We start from the raw sequence: 13,495 nt of genomic DNA on the forward strand, positions 1-13,495 counted from the left end.
AAATTTGTCAGCGGCACCACCACAGATGAGAAGTTTCGACAAAAAACATCTGTAATATCCCACCAGCCCAAGAAAACGCATTAGCTCCTTCTTTGTAGCAGGAACAGGAAACTGCTCTACCGCCTCTGAACCTTTGCTTGCAACAGGGCGGACCTCACCTTGGCCAACCACACGACCTAAATAGGTAACAGTCGCCCTTCCAAACTCGTCATTTGGCCAGGTTGACCGTTAACCTCGCCCCCGCCAAACGATGTGAAAGCTCCCGGATGCGGGTCCACGTGCTCTTCCCACGTGTTGGAGTACACCACCACGTCATCCCAAGTAAACCGCACAACCAGTCATGTCACCAACCACTCTGTTCATTAGTCTTTGAAACGTCGCCGGCGCATTTCTCAGACCAAACGGCATTACAGTATAAGAATACAAGCCTGTAGGGTTGTAACAAACGCCGACACTTCACGTGCGCGCCTTGTCAATGGCACCTGCCAGTAACCTTTTAAGAGATCAAATTTACTGACAAAAGTTAGCAGAACCCACCTGGTCGACACAATCATCCATTCTCGGTAACGGGAAACAATCTGGTTTTGTAACAGCGTTAAGCTTGCGAAAATCCGAGCAGAAACGCGGAGTGTTATCAGACTTGGGGACCAGAATACAAGGTGATGCCCAACTGGACATACTCGGTTCTGCAATCCCATTACGAAGCATGTAATCCACTTCAGCATCCCAAGCGTTCGCGCTTCTCCAGATTCACCCTGTTAAAAATCGTTGCTTTATGGGTTTAGAGTCTCCCACATCCACATCGTGTTCAATCAAATGTGTACGACCAGGCGTGTCCGAAAACAGGCATGGAAATTCTCTTATCAGCTCTGCTAACTGTATAGCACGACCCGCAGGTAAGTGAGCCAACAACGTGTCCAACTTACTCAAGGTTTCGGAGTTTTTAAGACGCCCATGAATCAGGGAGCTGTCCAACCCATCCGTGTCACCGTCATCCCCCACAGGTGACAGTGCGCTGTCCGTGGTGCTGAAAGTCTCACTCCTCCCAGCAAGGTTGTCTACGGCACACGCAGGCGTGGCAACATTACTCTGTGGCTGAAATAAATCAACATCACGAGCATAATACGGTTTCAATATGTTGACATGACACAACTGGGTTTTCTTTCTCCGCTCTGGCATAGATAGCAGATAGTTCTGATCGGAAACCCGCTCCAGAACTGTATACGGACCAGTGAACTTCGCCTGAAACGGAGAAGTCACGACTGGACACAAAGCCAACACTTGATCACCCGGCAGAAATGTGCGCGCCTCAGCACGCCGATCGAACAAGCTTTTCATTTTCTGCTGCGCCACAGTCAATTTCTCCGTAACGAGTTCCCGCGCCAAATACAATCGTCTTCTGAAACCATTAACATAATCCACCAGGTTTTTCGGTGGAGCAGGCTCCTTCAGCCCGTCCGCCACCACAGCCAACGGACCCTTCAAGGTGTGCGCAAAAAACCAATTCATTTGGGCTAAACCCCGGTGCTTTTCCTGGGTTACCTCCCTGGCGGCCCAGCATTAGCCAAGGCAATCCTTCCTCCCAGTCACCCGCCAGTTCTGTACAGTAAGCGCGCAGGAGAGACTTCAGAGACTGGTGGAAGCGCTCCAAGGCCCCCTGACTTTCTGGATGATACGCTGACGCTTTACTATGCCGCACCCGTAGCTGTTTCAGAACCTGACTGAACAAATGAGATGAAAAATTAGTTCCTTGGTCAGACTGTATTACTTTAGGGATGCCAAACACCGAAAAGAACTGAGTGAGCGCACGTACAACTGACCTAGCAGTAATTGTACGTAACGGATAAGCTGCTGGATAACGTGTAGTTTGACACATCACAGTGAGCAGATATGATGACCCAGCCTTTGAGCGGGGGGGTAACGGGCCCACGCAGTCGATTATCAAATGCTCAAATGGTTCAGATGCGGCAATAATTGGGCTTTAAAGGAAACGGTTTCAAAACCTGATTTAGGCTTGGCAATGAGCTGACAGAACATGACACATTTTAACATAAGACGAAACGTCCTTTTTAAGACGCGGCCAGAAAAAATGTCTCAGAACCCGGTCATACGTTTTGCGCACACCAGAATGGCCAGCCTCGTCATGAGCAACTTTTAACACTGCGGAGCGGAGTTTACTGGGAACCACTACCTGAAACACCGGCTCACCCACAATGTCAGCATGTGGTGACCATTTCCTCACCAACAACGCGTCCTGCAGGAAGTATCCACATGCACAGTCCGTTATATCACTCAGCGGGCGCACCAGATCGAAAAGAGTCTTCAAAGAAACATCGGCTTGCTGCTCCGCCGTGAACTCACTGCAAGACAGAGACATAGGAAAACTGGACAAAGGCAAATTAATTTCAGTCGCACATTTCTCCTCTTTCCCGCTCCGCGCGCGCGCCATGGCCCGAGTAACTGCGCATGCGGTAAATACATCCGAGAATTCCCTGTGATTCTCATCAATCTGAGAAACGACCCGCTCAACTGGCACCGAGGTAACCAGCCCATCCCACGGCACAGTGTCCGCCCACAAACGCGTTCCAGCTAAACCGTTACCCAAAATCACAGAGACTCCGTCAATTGGCAAAGCAGGGCGCACAGCTAATTGTGCGACACCAGTAAATAGTTCGCACTCGAGAGACACCTCATGTAACGGAACAAACATTACGTTTAATCCCATTCCCCGAATCGGAACACAGGCACCTGTCTCAGACTCTGCCGAGAATGGCAACACGTCAGCTCTAATGAAAGAGTCAAACGCCCCAGTGTCTCTCAGAATCTTAACTGGAACCCTTTCCCCGCCGTTTGGCAGTAACACAAACCCCTCACGAATGAAAGGCAGATATGAGTCACCTACTTCAGAAGAGCGAGAGCTCCTGGTGGTCATCGAAGGACTCCGCACCGGCGCAGCCAAGCCAACTCCTTTAGGAGCAGTGTGAAACTTTTTCGTTTCAATCTTGAGCTGATGACAAGTCGCTTTAATGTGTCCACGTCTGTGACAGTAGTGACAAACCCGACTATCTTGGACCGGACCTTTAAACTGACTCGCCTCAAGTTGCCCAGCAACACCAACCCGATCAACGCGGTTCACGTTACGCCCAACAAATTGTCTGAAACCCACATGATCTGAAAAATCCTTATGAGTCAGCACGTAATCGTCTGCCAACACTGCAGCCTCTGACACGTTCTTAACTTTCTGTTCATTAACGTAAGTGGCGATGTTTTCCGGTAAGCCATTTTTAAATTCCTCCAACAAAATCAGGTCGCGGAGCTGATCAAAGTTCCTAACGTCCTGTGCAGCGCACCACCGATCAAACAAGGCAGTTTTAACACGCCCAAATTCAGTGTAACTTTGAATGTCGGCTTTCCTATAGTGGCGAAATTTTTGTCTATACGCCTCAGGCACGAGTTCATAGGCTTTTTCCACTGCACTCTTCACTTTATTATAATTTAAACTGTCACCAGCTGACAGCGAGGCATAGGCTTCCTGTGCTTTACCGGTAAAAACGCACTGCAAAAGCAACGGCCAAACCTCCTGAGGCCACTTCAGTGTCTTTGCCACACGTTCAAACAAGACGAAATATTTATCCACATCCAACTCTGTAAACGGTGGAATCAAGCGAATGCATTTGCTTACGTCAAACTCGGCCCGCGCAGAACTACCATCCTGATCAACAAAAATGCGCGCAGACTCGCGTTTCGCAGCTGCCTCCAATTCCAATCTGCGCATCTCCACTTGATGGTGCAGCTCTCTCTCACGGAGCTCCAAACGACGCATTTCCAACTCCAACTCCATTTTACGTACCTCAGCGTTAGACGCCCCAACGTCACCCAGGGTGGTGGGTTCGGGAGTTGGCAAAATGTGTTGCTCAACCAACGCGGCATACAGTTGCCTTTTAATAACCCCCTTTTTCTCCTGTTTAACCACAGGTACTTCAAACTGAGCAGCAATAGCTATGAGATCGTTTTTAGTAGCAACACCAAACTTCTCCAAAGAAGGCTCAGCTACAAAATCGTCCAGATCAAACTCCATCCTTAAGCAAAACTGTAATCGCACACCACAGGAAGAGAAAAAACAAGCGAAACCGCAAATACAGTGAAAAGTGAAAGGAAATTGAAACCAGTGCACAACGGGCCCAAAGTAATCATGTCCCCACTATACTTAACCTGCCTGCCACGACTCACCTGCCTAACTAATACCTGGCACTTCACGTGGATCGGCGGCGGGTTTATTAAGCACTAACCCAGTAAGAAATTAATCTTACGGAATGCCCCCGAGATCACTGCTTGCACAGTGAACGCTAACCGCAAACCCCCACGACACTACCAAAAAAACAAACAGGTGAAGTCTAAAGCGACAGCACCTCTTAGCCTAGCAGGAGACACAATCACTAGAGCAGAACCAACATTGATGCACAAGGCCCAAAACATTTCACTCACCTGTATACCGGACCAATCTACCAAACAGGCCACAGCCGCCCACAACAAACAAACCGGGTAAGAAAGCCGCGTCCCACCTACAACGATGATGTCACTGCGTACTCCTACAAATAGGAAAAAGATCAATTAAACATGTCATGCACGCAAACCAACAAATTTCCAAACGGTAGAAATTTTGCTTTTGACGAGCCCCCATTTGTTACGGCCCGGCTCGGATGGCCGCAACAAAAGTAGGGAGGACACGGCAAACCCAACGGTTTTTAACCTCTTGCGAGGCATTTATTAAAAAACACAAGGTGTCAGCGCCGCCTCTGAGTCCGGATCGTCTGCTTCTGTTGTCAGCCGGCCACACACACCGACTGATGGAACGGCGCTCCTTATATACCATCCAGGTCTGGGAGGCACCTCCCACAATCAAGGACCTAATGGAAAAGCAGCCTGCACTATACAGCACACACATAGGACAGCACCGCAGGGCCGTCACAGTCTAACTTTAGTTTTTCAATTGTGGTCCTGCTAGAAGATGAACTTCCATCCCGTCTCACATGCTTTTCAGCCTTTTTTACTTCCTTTTCTTATTTTATAACCTAACTTTAAGGTTAACCTTGTTCCTGACCCGTTTGGTCTGTTCCTTTGTCTTCATGATGGTGTTTATTCTTTTGTGTTCTCTAAAAAATACCTCTGAGATATTTGAGATTTAATTACACAACAAATATATAACTTCTGAAGACATTGCTTGCTCTGGATTTTATTTAGCGGTATCATATTAAAGGAAGCTGAGATGAAATACATGCCACTTTTTTTTTAGATTATTATTTGTAAAACAACATAAACATGCACAACCATACACTAGTTTGTGTCTGCCAAACAAATAAAATACCATAAAATGACATATAAAAATAAATTGAATGGGTGTTAATTATTTCTTATATGACAGAGATCGTCATTGTAACTTTGCTGATTCATTTGTTTCATTTTTCAACTTCATAAAATATATTTGCTTCATTGTTAAACTTATGAAAGCCATTATTTTAAACTATAAACTGTTTATCTGTAAATAAAGCAAAGTAGTTTAGCCTCAATCCATTTGTAAACAAAATTGGGCTCAGCTGGTACCTACAAGAGGTCAAAGTTTGGTTCAGAGATCAAGTAATGATCTAGAGAAAGGTCACTGACCTTTTACACACAATTCACACTCTGACATCATCCTGGAAGTAGTAGACATTAATATAAAATCTCAATATGTTCTCTTTGGGACTGCTGGTGTGAACACAGCTGCCTGTCCGTGTGATAATGTATTCACACAAAGCCAAAGAGTCAGCTACTGTGGGCACTGAGGAGGCTCTGATGAAGGCTGGATTTGTAAAACTCTGACTGAATAAAACCTAGCAGTGGATTTTGATCACTAGGAGTACTGCTGTACAATTTATTTAGAGAGAAACGCAGTGGTGGATTTAAATAATGTTAATATCAACTTCTTTTTGATATCTTTTAAAATAATGTAGACGATATATACGGTATATACTGTATATATACTGTATATATATATATATATATAAAATATATATATATATATATACAGTACAGACCAAAACTTTGGACACAACTGTGTGTCCAAACTTTTGGTCTGTATTGAGTGCAGACCAAAAGTTTGGACACACAGTTGTGTCCAAACTTTTGGTCTGCACTGTATATATATAAAAAAACTTGGAGCATCCCTAATTGTAATCCATAGGGGGGGCCAGAAAATCTTTGGGAACCACTGGCTTAATTACTCAAACATCACATTAGCTTAACATACAGTATCCTGGCTCATCTGGAAGTTAGCCAAAGTCTCAAGACACAAATAAAAAGGGGTAAAATATGAAACTTACACTAATTACCTATTTGAAGTCATTGAAAGGAGGAGGTCAGGTAACATTGACCTATGAAATATAAACTCCAACTTCCTGCTTCTGGAGCTGCTTGCTCAGTGAAAAACTAAATAGGCAAGCAATATTTTGTGCTCGTCTTCTTAAAAACAAGGGAACACAGCAGGAAATGTGGCCAAAAGGTGCAATACAATGAATGATGCAGCTAAATGTTGTTACACACAGAGCTGGACAGATTTATTGACAGTCTGTGATAAAAATGCCGTGTTATGAGACACTGTGTAAAAAGGGCTTAATTTAATCTGTCTTTGCAGCAGCATAATCTCACAATGATTTTTTTTTTAGGAAAGTCAAGCTTCAATTTGAGGACATTTATTCAGTGGGGGAAGAAAATCCCATTTTATAAAATAGCTGTTTTTAACAAAATATCCCTTTCCTCTTTTATTATTATTATTCCTGTTTTTTTCTTGGGTTGGGGCTAGAGAGACATTTCTGACCATTCCTGTTTGCACAATTTCAGGAGTCTCTCACACACCTTCTCATTGAATTCAATGAGAAAGTGTGTCCAAACTTTTGGTCTGTACTGTATGTCATTTGGACAGAATGTTTTTCTTAACAGTTTATGAAAATGTATTATGTTCATCTCCTTGTGGAGGGGATCCTACAGTGGTTGATTACAAATGGATGCCACAAAACAAATTTAAAGACCACAGATCACATTATTCCACTTCAAAAGTTCATATTTTATGTGTGGCAGTACTTTTCCAAGGTAGTGTTTATTAACAACAAAAGTTATTGTGAGCTGTGTGGACAGATACTGGCTCTGCAGTTTTTGAATTTAACTTAACATCTTAGGGATAGTGACTCAACAAGCAAAAGTTTAATTTTAACTCACTGCAAAAAATGTACATTTTAAGCTTGTATCATAGTTTGAGTGTAGATAGAGCTGTTTCTGTAAAGCCGTTTGTAAAGAGGGCCATTTCATCATCCACTTAGTGGACTGCAACATCCGTAGCCATACGGATGTTGCAGTTTCATACGGATGCACATTTGAACTTGTCAAAGTTCAAATGTTCTCAGCTCTGAAAGTTCCAGGCCTGTTTTCTTCTTGGTCTTAAATGATAATTTAGATTTTTCTCAAGATAACTGTCTCTAATAAGGTCACAAATGTTAGGGCACACCAAAAAGTGAAGAAATAATATTTTTAAAAGCAAAATGCAGGGGCATCATGTATTTTGTTGCACATTCTAATACTGTATGTCATGACACTCTCCTGTCCTTCTCTCTGAGCTCTGGGTGGGAGAACTTTATTACCGCATTTTAAATTAAGTACTATATGTTGAGGATAGTGGGTTGTGATTCCTTTCTGTACATTTTCTTGTCTGTAAATATTATTACTGATTCTTTGTGATTATGTGTTGACATAAAAACATCTACAAGTAACTACAAGCTGTGGCGCAATCCACACCCACTTTTTACACTAGTGGTGTCTCCCAACTATACACCCCCTTTGCTTCCGGCTTCTTTGCAACCTGTTTCTGAATAGAATTCTACTCTGAGCAATTTTGCAGTAAGTTGTCGTTACTATTTTCATCTTAACTGTGTTTATTGAAAAATAACTGCATTGTTTTGTGCCTATGCTGCAGCTTGATAGGTAAATGTGTGATATTAACCATACGGTTTCTGCGCCTTCCTCACTCTTATTTTTCTGTATTTTTCAGCTGCTACTCGGCAGTTTGACCCAAAGCTGACTGACAAGGACTACAGCCAAACAGTCATGAAGTGGCTACATTACACACCAGAGCAGGAGTCAGACATAAAGGAACCAACATGACGCCAACCAGAGTGAAACTTGGGTTACCCCAACGCATACTGTTTCCCTGGTTCATACAGTGCAAGGTTTAACCTCCTGGATGCTGTTCTTCCATGGACAATAGACTGTTGTTCTGAAAGTCAAAAAGGAGTCAAATATGTTTACAGGTCTATGCCTCTTTTCTTAAATAAAATATTATATTAATGCCACATTGTAATTTCTAAGCTGGTGTAAACAAATATTTGGAAATATGTTAATGTACGATAATTATGAATGACATAATACCCATCATCTGCCAACAAAATTGTGTGTTTAACATCAGTGAAGAAACTTTTAATGGTATGTTATGATGTAGACCAAAAAGTGTACATGAATCAATAGTTATTCCTTAACTTTGATTCAATATAAAATCAACACATGTGGATCCAAATTTAGATGATGGTTGAATCAACATTGATATGGTGTCAGTTATTGTTGAAACCCTGATGTTGATTCAACATGTAAGTCACTTTCAATATCATTTCAAAGCCAGGCTTCAATGTGGATTCAATGTTTCTGCCTAACATTATGTCAGCGTTGTCACCCATATTTTTCTATCTGGGAACTGAGCCAATGTGCATAAACAATATGCTTAACTTAAAATGTACTCATTTTTAAAGAAAAACTAATCATTTTTATTTTATTGTCAGCGAATAATTTACACTGACTGTGCTGCTATCTTTGCCTTTGTTGTATTGGTATGTCATATCTGTTCTTCAATGCACTATTCTTACAGTTCATAATGGTTGCAGGAGTTTGGTGGACAGTGGTGGCTCCAAAAATATTTTCTGCGAGTGTTGAGGTGGGGCAAATCATTTTACTGAGAGTTCTCTGAGGGATTATTTGTTCCTACAGTTTTCAACACACAAATGAAAACAGAGGCGCACTCAGAACTCAGATATCTACCACAGTCACCAATAAAGTGGATAGTGAATGTGGTATTCCTTTACTCAACTAAAGCATATACTATGGGGGAATTTTTCTGCAATATTTTTTTCCAAGAGCTCTTGGAAAAAAGAGCTCTTGGATGCTGCTTCAGTCTGAAGCAGCATTTCATGTCTTTTGTTCTCAAAACTTTTAATACTTTTGCTTACATATTTTGAAATCTGTACTTCACGTGTTTCTTCTCAAAACGTGTAATGATTGTACTCAAGCCTGGATTTTAGCATGAGCTCACTGGGGCTTCAGGCCCCCAAAACGCCTCCTTTGGGGGCCTTTATATATATATAAAAAATTCCCTTCTCACCCACCGCGGGTGGTTCTTATCCTCTGAGCTCGGGTCCTCTACCAGAGGCCTGGGAGCTTGAGGGTTCTGCGCAGTATCTTGGCTGTGCCAAGGATTGCACATTTCTGGACTGAGATGTCTGATGTTGTTCCTGGGATCTGTTGTAGCCATAGGTCCAGTTTGGGGGTGACTGCCCCGAGGGCCCCGATGACCACAGGCACCACTGTGGTCTTCACCTTCCAGGCCCTCTCCAGTTCCTCCCTGAGGCCCTGGTATTTCTCTAGTTTCTCGTGCTCCTTTTTCCTGATGTTGTAGTCGCTTGGTATTGCTACATCTATCACAACGGCTTTTCCTCTGTTGTTCCTCTGTATATATATATATATATATATATATATATATATATATATATATATATATATATATATATATATATACTACAGACCAAAAGTTTGGACACACCTTTCTAATTCAATGGGTTTTCTTTATTTTCATGACTATTTATAAGGCAAGAAATCCCACTTATTAACCTGACAGGGCACACCTATGAAGTGAAAACCATTTCAGGTGACTACCTGTTGAAGCTCATCAAGAAAATGCAGAGTGTGTGCAAAGCAGTAATCACAGCAAAAGGTTGCTACTTTGAAGAAACTAGAATATAAGGGGTATTTTCAGTTGTTTTACACTTTTTTGTTTAGTGCATATTTCCACATGTGTTATTCATAGTTTTGATGCCTTCAGTGTGAATCTACAATGTCAATAGTCATGAAAATAAAGGAAACTCATTGAATTAAAAGGTGTGTCCAAACTTTTGGTCTGTACTGTATATCAGAGGTAGCGTTAACTGAATACTTTCCATATTTGACCGGTTATTTTTTTAAACGACCGTGAAATTTAAAGTTAAAACCCGTCGGTCATTTGACAGGTTATAATTCACACCCTTGTCTGGTGCACATGGGCAGACAATATAGACTTTACGAAAAGATTTCATGGCAGAGGCAACTAAAATAAATTGTTTTAAAAATCCTTTCTGCATATCATGTCAACATTAGATTATTTTTCTTCTTTTGCTCTTTCCTTTGGTTTGTTATTCTGTTTGTATGTCCTTTACATTCCTGTAAAGCACGTTGTATTGCCTTTTTGTTGCATAAATAAAATTACCTTTACCATTAGTAAGAATAATAATTCAAGATATCTTCAATTACATTTTGATGAGTCAAAATTCCTTTCAAGATATCTCAAATGACGTCATTAGATCTGTCATTTGATGGGACACATATCCGTAATTAGTCTTATTCGTAACTTAAGATATCTTGAATTATGACTAGTCAAAATTACAATTTTAGATATCTGAATTGGGGCTGCCCAGTGGCGCAGTTGGTAGAGCTGTTGTCTTGCAGCAAGAAGGTCCTGGGTTCCTGGCCCGGGGTCTTTCTGCATGGAGTTGTGTGTCCTGTCTGTTTCTGTGTTGCCCTGTGACAGACTGGAGACCTGTCCAGGGTGTACCCCACCTCTCGCCCGGAACGTTTGCTGGAGGTAGGCACCAGGACCCCTGCTTACCCCTCTAAGGGACAAGGGTGTACAGAAAATGGATGGATGGATATCTGAATTAAGAATTGTGGGGAAGCCCCTTTGTGATGTCCAAACAGTGCCTGCAGAATTTTATGTTTCCTGCTCAAAAATGTCAGTAAATGCCACAATGTCGAAAGAGCTCGGCAATGTTGGATATGCGGAAATACTGTAGTTTCATTCATTTCTGACAAACCGAATGCACTTTAAAGCAGCTTTGAAAAGCAAAAATTGCTATTGTCAAACCACTTTCAACATGAAAGTAGTGCATTTTTAAACATCTTTTTTTTTGTTTTTTCTATTTTTCATTGTTTTATTAAACTTTCAAATTGCTGCAAAGCAATTATGTTTTGACTATACAGAATACATATTCAAGTTATCAGTAATGTCATTCTGACTACTGAGGATGTTAATTTAATATATCTTAAATAGAAAAGCTGTGTTATTCAAGATATCTCTAATTAATTTTCAGATATGAAAAGGAAGTTTGACTAGTCAAAATTACAGTTAAAGATATCTCTAATCCCCGTATAGAGGGTAAAAGTTATGACAATTCTAAGGGCCCATGACCGACAGGGGGCCCTCCAAAATTTTTTTTATTTTTATTTTTTTATAAAAAAATAGGGCCCTGTCAATTACAAAATTAATCATATTGTATTTTCTAAAATAGTTTATAGCAGTAAAAATCAAATGTTGCCTCTCCCAGAAAAAAAAAGCAGACATCCATATTTCCCCTGAACCCCCTGGATCTGCATGAAATGGTTTGTTCCTGCTTGGAGAGCTTAATAGTAACGGTGTTTAGCAGCAGTCAGTAGAAGACAAGAACGACTGTGGCGGTTACTATGCTGTTAAGAAAAATAATAAAGTTAGGTTTTCAAAAAATAAATCAACCATTTAGCATAATTAGCCTACTGTTTGCCTGCATTTCATTAGCATTCTATGAACAATGAAAAAAATTACCAACATATTCATATACTGAACTTGTACCTGTACCTTTTACCACTTAACAACAGGTCAGCAGCAGCTCTATCCCACGTCCCTCCTGACGTGGGATAGAGCTGCTTTACTTTCCTCTCCTAACGGAAATTAAAGCTGCAGTATGTAACTTTTATAAAATATATTTTTTACATATTTGTTAAAACTGTCATTATGTTTTAATAACATACCATCTATACCATTATTTCTATGGTATAGAAATAATCTGTGAAAATTTTATTTCATCTGCTTTCTCTCAGTACTATCTAGAAACAACCAATCAAAGGCAGGAGAGTTTTAGTGCTGTCAATCACAATCTCATGTGGCTGCTCCCTCCGTACCCTTGCTCTGTTCTATGCTGTAGCTAGCAATAACAATAAGTTGTTTCTCCACCATTAACACATTTAGCAGTGAGTGAATGAGGTTGATTGACAGCACTAAGATCCTCCTACTGGTTCTGATTGGTTGTTTTGGCAGGAACGTTGCATTACTTTTGCCAGTAATAGCAGCTTAAGGAGCAGGTGGAGGAGATTGATCTTTTCAGATTATCTGTCTCATAACAAACTGTCACTAAATGGTGTCAGCTTTAACAAATATGGAGAAAACATTTTTTATTAAAGTTATATACTGCAGCTTGAATAAAATGCAACAACATAGCATTTTTTGAGAAGTCTGGATTGTTTCATGTATATTTTGCACGTTGCCTATGACTGTTGCTCGTGGGGAGAGACATTTCAGTAATCTAACACTAATAGAAAAAATTTAAGCAACCTACTTGCAACTGTATGTGGACTGTTTCATGTAAAATTCACGAGCAGTAAATATTGTGCTTGTTATCAGTATTGGACCAAAGAAAGCAAGACAGCTGCAAGCCTTTAAAATTGTGACGCTTTGATAGGTCAGACAAACTCAAAAAATTGTAACAGGAGCTGCGCAAGGGGGGGCCCAATTAAATTTTTTGTCATGGGGCCCAAGATTCCTGACGGCGCCCCTGATTGTAGATATCTGAAATCTGTATTTCAGATAGTTAGTAATTCATTGTAGATGTCTTGAATTGAAATCTCTTCACAAGTCAATGGTAAATCTGATGGCGATGGTGGACAAAAAGTATGACAACGGAGCGCAGGAAAGAAAGAAAAAAAAGAGCCCGACAGTGAGGTGATGAAGAAAATATCCAAGCTAACAGTATTTTTTAAAACTCATATTGAACATAGAATAGAACCATCATCCCTCTCCGCTTCTCAAAATGTTAGCCTTGCTAACAGAGGCTCTACGGTCCCACCAGAACCTGGATCTCTGTCTGATCTGGCACCGCGGAGTCACAGGCAGCGGAAGTGTGATCTTCTATGCCAGGTGGAACGATGACCATAGATGATGCGTACAGTACAGATCCTGCGCTGGGTAAAACCTGATGAGTACTTGTGGGTTTACTTGGATTAACAAGAAGCAGGGAGATGTCAAAATATGGATGTTAATTTTAAAGCATCGGAACAAATTTACAAACATCAGAAACTATTCTTC

This window comes from Xiphophorus hellerii, chromosome 22, assembly GCF_003331165.1.
Source record: "Xiphophorus hellerii strain 12219 chromosome 22, Xiphophorus_hellerii-4.1, whole genome shotgun sequence".
In the NCBI taxonomy this organism is placed as follows: Eukaryota; Metazoa; Chordata; class Actinopteri; order Cyprinodontiformes; family Poeciliidae; genus Xiphophorus; species Xiphophorus hellerii.